Genomic DNA, 12,364 nt, shown 5'->3' on the forward strand with positions numbered 1-12,364 from the left:
ATATATATATATATAATAAATTAAAATTTTAGTTTAAACTATTATCACTGAATTCAAGTATCTTTACTGGCAAATTCTGTCAACACCTGAGGAAGAGATAGCACCAATACCAGTTCCACATAACCTCGTCCAAAAACACAGGATAGAGAAAATGTGCAAGTTTATTTTATTAGCCCAGCATTATTCTGATATCAGAACTAGACAAAGATAGTCCACAGAAACAAAAAGTGTGGATCAATAGCCCTAAAAAAGTAAGGAAATGAAATGTAGCATTATAAAAAAAAATCATAATAAATCATGATTAAATGGTGCTTATCAACAGAAATACAAGGCTCAGGTAACATTTGCAAACTGATCAATATAGTTTTCTATATCAATATGCTGCAGGTGAAAAAATATTATCTCCATAGATGCAGACAAAGCATTTACAAAATCCAACAACTATGCTTTATTAAAACAAAAAACATAAAAATAAGCTTCCTTAACCTGAGAAGGGCAAGCTGCACAGAACCACAGCTATTATACTTAATGGTGACAGACAATACTTTCCTCCAAGATTGAATAAAATACATTGATTGATTGAGAATAAAAACAAGGATGTTTCCTATCAATGTTTCTATTCAATACCTATATTAGTCTTCTATTAATGAGCCAACAAATCATCAAAAACTTTGTGTCTTAGGATCGCTTTTATTTATTATTTTATCTGTCTGTGGGTCTGAAGTGAAAATCCAGGACCCTGTTGACTGGAGGTTGAGAGGTGAATCCATTTCCTGCCTGTTCAGATTGTTGGCAGAATTCAGTTTCTTGCAGTTGTCAGACTGAAGCCCCCAGAGTCTTGCTGTCTGTCCTTGAAGGCTGTTTCCATTTTCCTTGAGTCCGCCCACACTCCTTGACTAATGGTCCCTTTCACCATGTTCAAAATTACCAACAGTGGCTGAGCTTGTATTCCAACCAGAAGTCTTCTCTTTTCTTTCTCTCAGCGATGTTAACCCTACATGAAACGACTCCTGTAATCTTAAAGTCTAGCATGATTAGATTGTGTCCAGTTGGATAATCCAGAATAATCACTTTACCTCAAAGTTCATACTCTTAATCACACCTGCAAAGTCCCTTTTGCTACTTAAGGCAACATTTTCACAAGCTCTGGTAATTAGGGTATGAGCATTGTTTTTGGGGGTTGGGGCATCATGCTGCCTACCAAAATAGCATGTGGAGGAACTATCCTGTACAATATTGTAAGGAAAAGAAAGAAGTGGCATTATAGGAGATTAAAAATAAAGGCTAAAATTATTTCTATTTATAGACTAGATTATCTATGTCAAAATTTTACGGCATCTAGAAAAACAGCAGTAGATATTATAAGAGTTCAGCAATATTGTAGTATCAAAAGCCAACCAAAATCAATTGCATTTTTATATACTAGATATATTTTTGTATACTAGATATAAACAATTAGATAGGAAAATTTTAAAGAAAAAATTTTCAGTAAGGCAAAAAAACTTGAAATACTTAGAGACAGACCCAACAAAATTGTTTGAGATTTGCAAAATAGTAAACCAAAGAGAAAAATCAAAGAATTAATAAATATATATTTATACATACATACATGCATGTTAGTCATATATATACACACATATATACACAAGATTATCCAACTTTTTTTCATGAATTGGAAGTTTGAGTTTTGTTAAGATGTCAATTTCCCTTGAGCATGCATGCTAAGTCACTTCAGTTGTGTCCAACTTTTTGGACACATAGGCCACTAGGCTCCAATGTCCCTGGGATTCTCCAGGTAAGAATACTGGAGTGGATTGCCATGCCCTCCTCCAGGGGATTTTCCTAAGCCAGAGATTGAACCTGCATATCTTATGTCTCTTGTATTGGCAGGTGAATTCTTTACCACTAGAGCCACTTGGGAAGACCCCATTTCCCCTCACAGATTTATAAATTCAGAGTAATCCTAACGAAAATCTTTGTATGTGTTCTTACTGAAATCAACAATTAACCTAAAGTTTATATGAAAATCTAATTTATCCATCACTGAAGTCTCCAAAAGTATAAAATAAAACAAATGAAACAGAAGAAATTTTTCTTTAGAGCAAAAGGAGACTTTTCAGCTGCCATGAACTCCAAAATCCATCCCCTCCTTTAACATGTAGCTTTCCAGACAGAGACATCTTCCTGAGTAAATTTCTTTCTGAAATGAAGACAATTTAAATTTATTTTAAAAGACCATATTTTTGGTCAAGGAAAAACTGACCAAAAAATTAGCCCCATCCTGTCAAAATCATTATCTGTAGCATGCAAGAACCAAGGACTATTTCTTTTTTTCCATGAACTCCATGAAAACTACAGATGAAGAACTTCAGCCACTCAAGCAGTGACTATGGAAACTAAACTCCAAACGTGTGAAGCTGCGACTACAAATGCTAATTAGGATGACTGAACGTAACACAAGTGGAATGCGCTTTCACAACGTGAAGGAAGGCACCCAGCAAAGATTTCACAAGGATAAAAACGACACGATTTTTGTGACTAGGATCTCTTCTTAAGTGAAACATTAAGAAAAAAATAGAAAGATATTTAACAGAATCAGGCTAATGTTAAAAAAAAAGTTCTCATAAAAATGATGCCATATTTACTGTTACTTATAGGAGGTATTAATAGATACTGCCTAAATAATGAAAAGATGAATGATGCTATATTAAGTTTTAATTATAAAGGTAATCAGTAAAACAAAAATGCCAGCCTTCCTAAATACAAAAATCTATTCACCAAAAAAGCACAAAGAAAAGGCCTTACACATAAATAATACACAAAATTATATGAAAGGACTAAAACAAAACATGTTTATTATTTTGATGAATGTAAATAAAGACATCTTAAAGTAAACCCCAGATTTATATTGTTAAATTTAAAAGTTGTGATTTTAAAAATTTAAAACGAAAGAAGAAGCAGAGAGCTATAAGAGGAAAAGAGAAAGCAGGTGACTTAATTTTAAAATCACACAAAATAAGGAGTTCGGGTGAGACCTTTAAACAAGATTGAAAAGAAACTATAATATAAAAATGAACTATTGATAAGAAAGATGTAGCAGTTATGAACATTTATGCATGAAATAGCATAGATGCCATATTAATGAAGCACAAATCACAGAAACTGTGAGAAGAACTAGAAGAACCATAACATTAATAATATCATTAGTAAAGGAGATTTACCTTATATACAGCAAATACCGTCTCCAGGAAATAGAGATAATGTTTTCTTTATATCTGATTGCGGAATGTCCACTAAAATAGCCCATATACTAGGGCACAAATAAAACATAAGAACTCGCAGTGCTTCTTGTGTTTCATTATTGAGTGTAATTCTGGCTTTTGGGCAAAAGTAGACACATTTTATCAATTAGGAAATGACCATCTGTTTTTGATTTATTAATATTTTCTAAAATCATGAATAGTTGTTGAATATTTCCAAATGCCTGTCAGTATGTATGAAGATGAGCATATTTTTCTTTAGATCTTTAATATTATGGATTACATCAATAACTTCCCTAATATTCAACCATCCTACCATCTGGAATCAGCTCAAGATTATTAAATAATTATGTCAGTAAAGGATTTTTCATATATATATATATGTCTATATATATTGCTGATACATTAGTATGCAAAATATCCATTTGACTGTCAGCATGCTTGCTATAAACCAACATCATTTAACACTGGGGAGGAGGCACTAACCAATGCAAGTAGGTAAGAAATAAAGCAAGTTGAAAAAAACTGGAAAAGATGAGATAATTTTCTCATTATATGATCATATATGACATGAAAAACCTAAGGGAATCAACAAAATACTTTTGAAAATAATATGAAAATTCAGAAACTGTGCAAAGTGAAAAAATAATTTATATATAAACTGATATATATATTTATTTACATATATATACATGTATAATGGAAAAGTGCCCATGTAAAGTAATGAAACCCAAATATACTCAAATATAAAATAACTAAATTCAAGAGGAAAAAACAATACTTACTTGAACTAAGCTTTCCAATTTTATACGAAGAACACAAAAATAATCGAACGTAAGAAAGGCATACCATGTTCTTGAACATGAATATTCAAAAATAAAGATGTGTGAAGTTCTCACAAATTAATTTACAAATTTCACATAGTTTCAATAAAAATATGCCAAGAGATATTTTGGGAGTAGTAAAATTAAAGGATCCTATAGCTCATATGGAAAGAAAAGACTCAGAGACTATTATGAGAGAAAAGTCAGTGTAAGGTGAATAGCCCCACCAGATCTTAAAACACATAATAAACTCTCCATTAATAAAGTATTATGGTCCTGGCATATGAAGAGATAGACCAAAGGAAATATCCTGAAATGCCCTGGGACTTTGGAATTTTATTAATATGGCAATTAAATAAGAGGAGTAAAGATAGACTTTTCAATAAATGGTATTGGGACAACTGGATTGATTTATGAAAACAGGAATGTTGGACCCATTCTTTACACCACACCCCAGAAAACTTCAAATGGTTCAAAGATTTAATTATAAAATGTCAACTTATTAAAGGACCAGAAGGCATGGCAAAATGCCTTAATAATCTTGGAGCAAGACCTGACTAAAATCAAGAAGTCATAAAAGAAAATATAATTAAATTTTATTGCAAAAGCTAAAATTTACTGTATGAACCAAAAAAAGAAAAAAAAAAAATAAAGTCTGAGATAAATGTCAAACTTAAAAGACTTTTTACAATACATATCACAAGCCAAGTACCGTTCTCCTTAATAGATAGCATTTTCCTCAAGTCGATAAGACAACACCAACAACCCAGCAGAAAAACAGACAGTGTATATAAACAGGTATCACAAGAAAGGAGATAGAAATGTAAGAAAAGATACTCAACCTCACTTTTACTAAAGGAAAAGCACATTAAAATTACACTGAGGTGCCAAGCTCTGCCTACTACATCGAAAAAATCTGAAAGTTTGATCATGTACTTTCACTGAATTAGTGAAGAAGAGAGCATTCTAAACCATGACTAATGGAAGTGTAAATTAGTACAACCTCTGTAGAGGGCAATTTGGCACATTATTCAAAATTACAAACCTGATGCTGGGAGGGATTGGGGGCAGGAGGAGAAGGGGACGACAGAGGATGAGATGGTTGGATGACATCACCGACTCGATGGACATGAGTTTGAGTAAACTCCGGGAGTTGGTGATGGACAGGGAGGCCTGGCGTGCTGCAGTCCATGGGGTTGCAAAGAGTTGGACACAACTGAGGGATTGAACTGAACTGAACTGATGCATTTTGACCCAGCAATTCCACCTCTGGAAATTTATCCTAGCATAACAAAAAGCATGTGTATATGTGGTTATTTGCTATGGCATTATTCCTAATTGCAAAATTGTACCGATGTCAATAACTGTTAACAAAGTATAGATTTATTAAATCGCCAACTACAGAAATCAATACAAACATACAACAGAATACAATAAAATAAAGACAGAGACAAAAACCACTACAATATTGTAAAGTAATTAGCTTCCAACTAATAAAAATAAATGAAAAAAAATAAAAAAAATAAAAATTTCATCTTAAAAACAAAAACAAAATAATAAAGACAGAGGATACAAATAAAATGTCATAATAGATAGAAAGACTTTTAATATTGCTTAAATGTTAAATGTCATCCAAAATGATATACAGATTCAATGCAATATCTATCAAAATTCCAAAGGCTTTTTTTTTTTTTTTTAGAAATAGAAGACATCTTAAATTATGTGTGCAATTTCAAGGTGCCCCAAAGAACCAAAACAACCTTGAAAACAAGAAACAAGTCTGCTCTTCCTTATTTCAAAACATGTTGCAAAACTACAGAAGCAAAAGAGAGCAGTGCTGGCATTGAGACAGAAATATAAACCAATAGAACAGAGTAGATGACCCAGAAATCATGGGGTATGTGGTTAAATGATCTTTGACAAGGACGTAAAGATCACACAGTGGAGAAAGGACTGTGTCTTCAACAAATAGTGTTGGGAAAACTGGATATCCACATGAAATGAAAATTACACCGTTACCTTACACTGCTTACAAAAATCAGTTCCAATTTTGCCAGAAGAAAAATTTCTGGAGAGAGATCTGTAGCAGAACAACATGAACATAATCAACTCTACTGACTCCATACTTAAAGATGGCTAAGATCATTATTATTATTTTTTTTTTTTGCAAAAAAAAAAGACAAAGAAAGCTCTTATATATTCACTAGAAATATCCTGAAGATTTATTAAGTGAAAAAAGGGAAGATGAATAGTGTGCATAGTATTCTACCTTTTAAATAAAAATGCGGACATTAAGACCACTGGTTTGCTTTGGCTAGAATACACAGGAACATATTTTGAAAGTTTTCTCAAGAAACTGACTCTTGATCTGTGAGGTCTGGAATGTATATGGTGAAAACTCCGCAAATGGAATTGGGGTACAGGAAGGTGACATTTTACACTGTTGACTTTTTTATTCATTTTTAAGTCAGGAGAAAGTAGTGAATTTCTAAAATTATGCTGAAGACAATGAGATTTGTTTTTCAATTGTTATGAAACCAATAGATTGGAAGTACTAGTTGGATGAAAGCACCATTTAGAAAATTAGTGTTGAGCAAAGGTGGACTTTTGTTTGGGTTTGACATTCTCCACGGGGTTTAGCTATCAATGCTATGTTCTGGGAATATGGCCATGGGAGCTGGTGACCGTCTGGGCTGGAGGAAGGGACCCCTGGAATATTGACACACAAGAGCTGAGAACATGGGCCATTGGTGCCATCTTCCGGACGGCTGCCCAAGTCCTCAGGAGACAGGAGATGGTGAACAGGCAGACCAGAGGCTGACCACTTTAGTGATGGGGCATACCCGGGAGGCTTGTCCATGTCCACAATGAGGACACAGCATGGTACCCTTGGAGGAGCTCGCCTCAGTGGAGCAGGGTGTTTGCAGAGGGGCTGGAATAGAAACGATGCCAGGCTGCAACAGGAATGAAGCGGCTCTCTCCCCTCAGTACCCCGTAGCTCATCTGCAAAGGGGGGCTGTTGAGAGGGTGAAATGAGTTACCACCCGTAAAATGCCAAGAACAAGGCAGACAATGCAGCAAGTGTTCCACACAACTAGGGAGAGTGAAAACTGCCACCTCTGCAAGGGCTGCTGGGGACATGGCGTCTTCTGGAACAGGCGGGAGTCCTTAAGAGCAAGGAATAATGGGCAAAGAGAAGTTGAACAAAGAGGGGATTCTTGGCTCAGTGGGAGCTTTGAGAGTGGGGAGGAGAGTAGCTAGTGGGCCAGTGGGAGCTTGGGGTGCAGGTGATGAGCGGGAAGCGGGGACCTGAGGCATCAACAGAAATGCAGGGCTTCGAGGGTCTTTGCACAGAACCAGAACCTCACAGACAAGCTCACAGCACTTGTCTGTGCCAACTCTCTGTGGTCGGGTACTTGGGACGCCTTGGTGGCAGGACTTTGGGGTGACAGATGAAAGGGCTCAGGAGCACCATGCTGCGCCCCTTCTGGCTGCGGTGGGTACTGCACAGCCCGCGCAGGGCAACAAATGTGGACGCTTCACAGAAAGGGTGTGATGGTAACAGAAGACTTCTTGTCACGGTGGGAACTATGTACTTTGCCCGGTTAGTTCTTCTTTCCTTTGTGGGGATAGGAAGTACAACGTTCTAAATGAATAAGAAGGGAAAAAGGACAATAACATTCCCAAACTTTACAAATAAGTGATTAATAGAAAGTGAAAGTGAAGTCGCTCAGTCGTGTCCAACTCTTTGCGACCACGTGAACTGTAGCCTACGAGGTTCCTCTGTCCTTGAGATTTTCCAGGCAAGAACACTGGAGTGGGTTGCCATTTCCTTAAATGATTTATATATTAGGGGCAGATTTCTGCTGTCTTTTCCTATATCTATGATAAAAACTGGGTAAAATTATTTTGTACTATTGCAGACATGAAAGACATACAAACTATGTTTTTCCCATATTTCTTTATGTGCCCAAATACTGTATTTCCTTTTTAAGGAAAAACTAGTGTACTCTCTTCTATGATAGGTTGCTTAGTACCAGTACCTGAAAAATTGCTATAAACTTACTTCCCAAGGACATTTGCTACACCTGAATGGACACTTGTTACCAATGCACAATATTTAAGCCACAATAGATTATGGATTTTATTTAGTTTATTCACTAGTACTTGTATATACAATTGAATGTTATCTAGTCTATTTTGACTTGGTGGCTTTATGAAGAGGTACCTAGTTCAAGCATTGTTAATTAAATTTAGGAATGTTTACAAGACATTTTGGAGAAGGAAATAGCAACTCACTCTAGTATTTTTGCCTGGGAAATCCCATGGACAGAAGAGCCTGGCAGGCTATAGTCCGTGGGGTTGCAATTAGTTGGACATGACTTAGAAACAGCGTGACTGAGCTTGCACAAGACATTTGTTTCTAAGGCACTAGGGATGCCCTGCAAACAACCCCCTCAGAAGGCTGCAGAGGCTAGTATGAGAAGCTCAGTGTCATCCATTAAATTTAGAGCTGTGTCTTTGTGGAATCTGAAGGAATTGCCTCCCTTTGATAATCTTTTCTTTCTTTTCTTTTTTTTTTATGAGCCAGAAAGAACTGATTGTATCTTTGGAAACCTGTCCAGCCAGTATGAAGGGAGAGACAGATAAAGCCTATCTACCTACAAATGTTTGAAAGTACAACGTCAGCAAGTCAATACTGTAGTCCTCATCCTCCGTTGCTTCAGTTGCCTTTGTAAGTTTTCTTATAACCTCTCTGGTGTTGGAGAGTCCCATAAAGTTCAACGAGTGCTTGCATAACATTCTGTAAATTGAATTATCTTTGCATCTGTGAGTAAAGCACAGATTAGCTGGGGGCAAAAGGTTGTAAGAGAATAAATCAAGTGGCCCGATGCCTGATCCACACACTCCAGCTCCGGGACCTGATGCTCTTTCCTAAGCAGGATGTGTGTGCTACATGTAACAGAGTGTGAAGTACTCACCCGATTCTCAAAGGGTTGCCAAGATAAAATCATGGGTGCAGGAGTCAAGCATCTCATTTCATCCTTCTTTTCATGAGGTTCAACAAAGAACTCCAGTTTCTGCTCTGGCAATTGTGAGCATCTTCCCAGGCTAGGTGACCCATGGCCACCATCCTTGCCCGTGCTGGTGGTGCTAATATAGATTGTAGGACTTAACCCAGCATGCTCCCTCACATGGTGGAGAGTGGCTTCGGTAAGAGCTTTCAGGAGGGCATCCTTGGAAGTTCCCAGCCCAAGACTGCCTCCTCACGTGCGACTGCAGGTCGCATCACTTGGTGCCTGCAGTAGATGCTGAAGCGTTTCATTTTCCTCCTCCAAGAAAGTCTGGCCCTGGCTATGCCTTGCCTAGTGGCAAAGGTGTTCCCACTGAGAAGATGCGCGAGGAGAAATCCCACGGGCGACACATGGAAATCCTGTTAGTGATGCCATTGCAAGTGCAGACAGAAAGGAGGATGCTGGCCCATCCGTTGAAGATGCTGCCGGAACGGTTCAATTAGCAGGTAACACACACTCTAAATCATCGAGGCAGTAAATCTTGGACCGCATCTCACATGCTGAGGGGCTTCAAAATTTTCTCCGTTCCATTTTTATCATGGGGGTGGCAAACAGAAATAATTATGTAGATTAGAACCAAAACCTCACCTAAAAGACAAATTCTTGGGGCTGGCATTAACATTTCACTGATAATGCTCTTTTCATAAATCTTGGCATTCCTGTTAAATTATTCATACGGTGTTCTAGGAGAACATATGACAATTTTTTTTTTAAATGTATTCTTCACAGCATCTTGCAATCAGCCAGAATGTCACTCCATGGGTTATTTTTCTGAATCTCACCATCTGAATGTTCTGAATAAATTTTACTTTATTCAATAAGTTTCACTCTTGTTTCCAAGCATTCCTTTTATGATTTCTATAGCTTCACTTCTATTGTATTACCCTCCTATTTTATTTCTTCCCCATCGTCTTGATCTCCCTTTATATCTGCCGTGTGCTTCACTTTACTGTTTCTGCAATCTATCATTTCAGCTTTGAAAAAAAAGGGATATTTCCTATTATCTGATCTTCCCTAGATGTACTTAACTTTGTGACACTCGTCTTTCTCTGAGTGACCTTTGTGATCTAACTCTTTGATGCTACATCTTGAAAGTGCCTCTGACAGATTCAGCAGGTGCCCTTTTAATTCCCACCCTGGAACCACCCTGCCTGTCTTGAATACACTTCCTGCCAGCCCCGTATTGTCTGCATTTCCTAAATCAGAGGCAGCACAGCCACAGCACTGACGGGTGCTCCTCCCGAGGTGCCTCACGCATTTTTCTTCTTGGAATTGTCAGATGACTTTTTCGTTGCTATTTGCCTAAGGAAATCTAACGTCAGGGTAATGGAAACATATAGACATCCTCATGTAGCCTCCATCTGGGAAGGTGGGTCGATATGCCTTGCAAACCATCAGCTGAAGTCTGCCTTTTCAGGGTAAGAAATCCTCCTTCTTCTCTATGTGTATCTGGTCACATCCCTTTTCTGAGTCCCGAAGTCCTGCCTTGGGACTGTCCGGCCAGGAGGGTCGTCTCTGGATCCTGGACCATACCATTTTCTACCAAGTTTGGTCTGAACCGTGACCCATTTTTCAAGCCATTGACAGCCCTGTCCGGCCCCACTGACCCGATATAGCACAGGGGCCTGCCCTGTTTTCCAGGGGGTGCAAATGAGCCCCTGAATCCAAAACCGAATCCCAGAGAACGTCAGAAGGCTCTCAAGAGCTGCCTCCCCACCACCATCTGGAACCAGTATGGCCCCATTTGAATAGTTTCAAGCTCTAGTCTGGTGCATGATATTCACTTTTTTCAATAAATTAGAATTAATCATTTAGTAACTAACAGATTAGAAAGCCTCTAGTATTGTTCTTAGGTAAGTCACATTCAAATAAGTCCCTTGGTTTGTAACAAAAAGATTTCTGTTATGAACCTCACTGAACAAGGAACTCTGTGGTTCTTTTACATAAACAGTTATCCAATACCTGAATGATTGGCGACTTTTAATGGGAAGAAGTAAGAAAAGTGGGTGAGGCAAGATCTGTCTGACTGATGATGCATTTTGGGGTGATTCTGAGGCCGTTTATAAAGAAGATCTTTCTCCATAGCTGAAAATAACGGCTAACAACAAGTCTGACGCTATCCTCGAGGGTAGAAGAATTGGGTGTTTGATTATGTTAATCCTATTGAGATGATGTTAATTTTTTTTTATTCAAACTGAATAAATGAATACATTTTCTTCCAGCTCTGAGAATGGGTATAAACAAAGTGACTGCTCAGGGATGGCCTTGGGGAAGATACAGGGAGCGCTTCCAGCGTTTGAGATTCAGAGTTTTCAGTCCTCTCAGCTTCTGTGGTCGGCCCCCTGCCCACTACGGCTGCACTTGGAACTGTGAGTAGTACAGAGTCTTGCCTTCAGAATAAGTCAACTTCTTCCCTGGGTTCCGTTTTCATTTCCTCTCCACCAGGCACTGTCATCACCATGGCTACTGAGACTGCAGACTGCTTTCAACTTTCCAAAAGCTCAAACGCTGACACCAACCAGTCCTACCAGCGCTCATATTCCTTTATTCCAATTAGCATGTTGTTCTTTCTCTCTTTACCTTCCTTTCATCTCATCTCTCATCTAGTCCTTCCAGTTTCCTCAATATCAGGTCAGACACTCACTGATGCTTACATTTCAACTGTTGATGCTGCACCCCCAAGGTTGACCGTTATTGCCACACGATATCAGTTGTCCTGAGATGATCCCCTCCACCTCTGAAGGCAAGGTTTCCAACCCTCATCTCCCCTCCCTCTTTTTTCTCTCCCATCTCTGCTTTTGGACGTCTTCTCTCACATCTTTGCTTGTGGACATTGCAACAAAGCCTTTTGAATTAGGCTCTCTAGAGAGTCATATATTTGGTTCACATAAACTGAGTTCTTTCCATTACACTGACCTGAGCATTGTTGCCAAAGTGGACTTGGAAAATATCCAGGTGCAGAGTCAAGGGCATAAGTGAGGAACACAGACAAAAGAACCATCCAGACTGATGGAACAGCAGCCCATGGTATACCCCCAACTTAGGGAGCCTGGCAGGGAGCTGAGCCAGGTCTGGGGATGGGGGAGTGGAGTTGAACCCCAAAGTTGTTTCCTTGCTCTGCTGGGCCATGGGGTGATTCAACACAGAAGGCAAAACAGAATACCAGGACACAACTTGGATGTGAAATGATGAGATGAACCCTGTC

The sequence above is a fragment of the Dama dama genome, chromosome 25 (assembly GCF_033118175.1).
Source record: "Dama dama isolate Ldn47 chromosome 25, ASM3311817v1, whole genome shotgun sequence".
Lineage (NCBI taxonomy): Eukaryota > Metazoa > Chordata > Mammalia > Artiodactyla > Cervidae > Dama > Dama dama.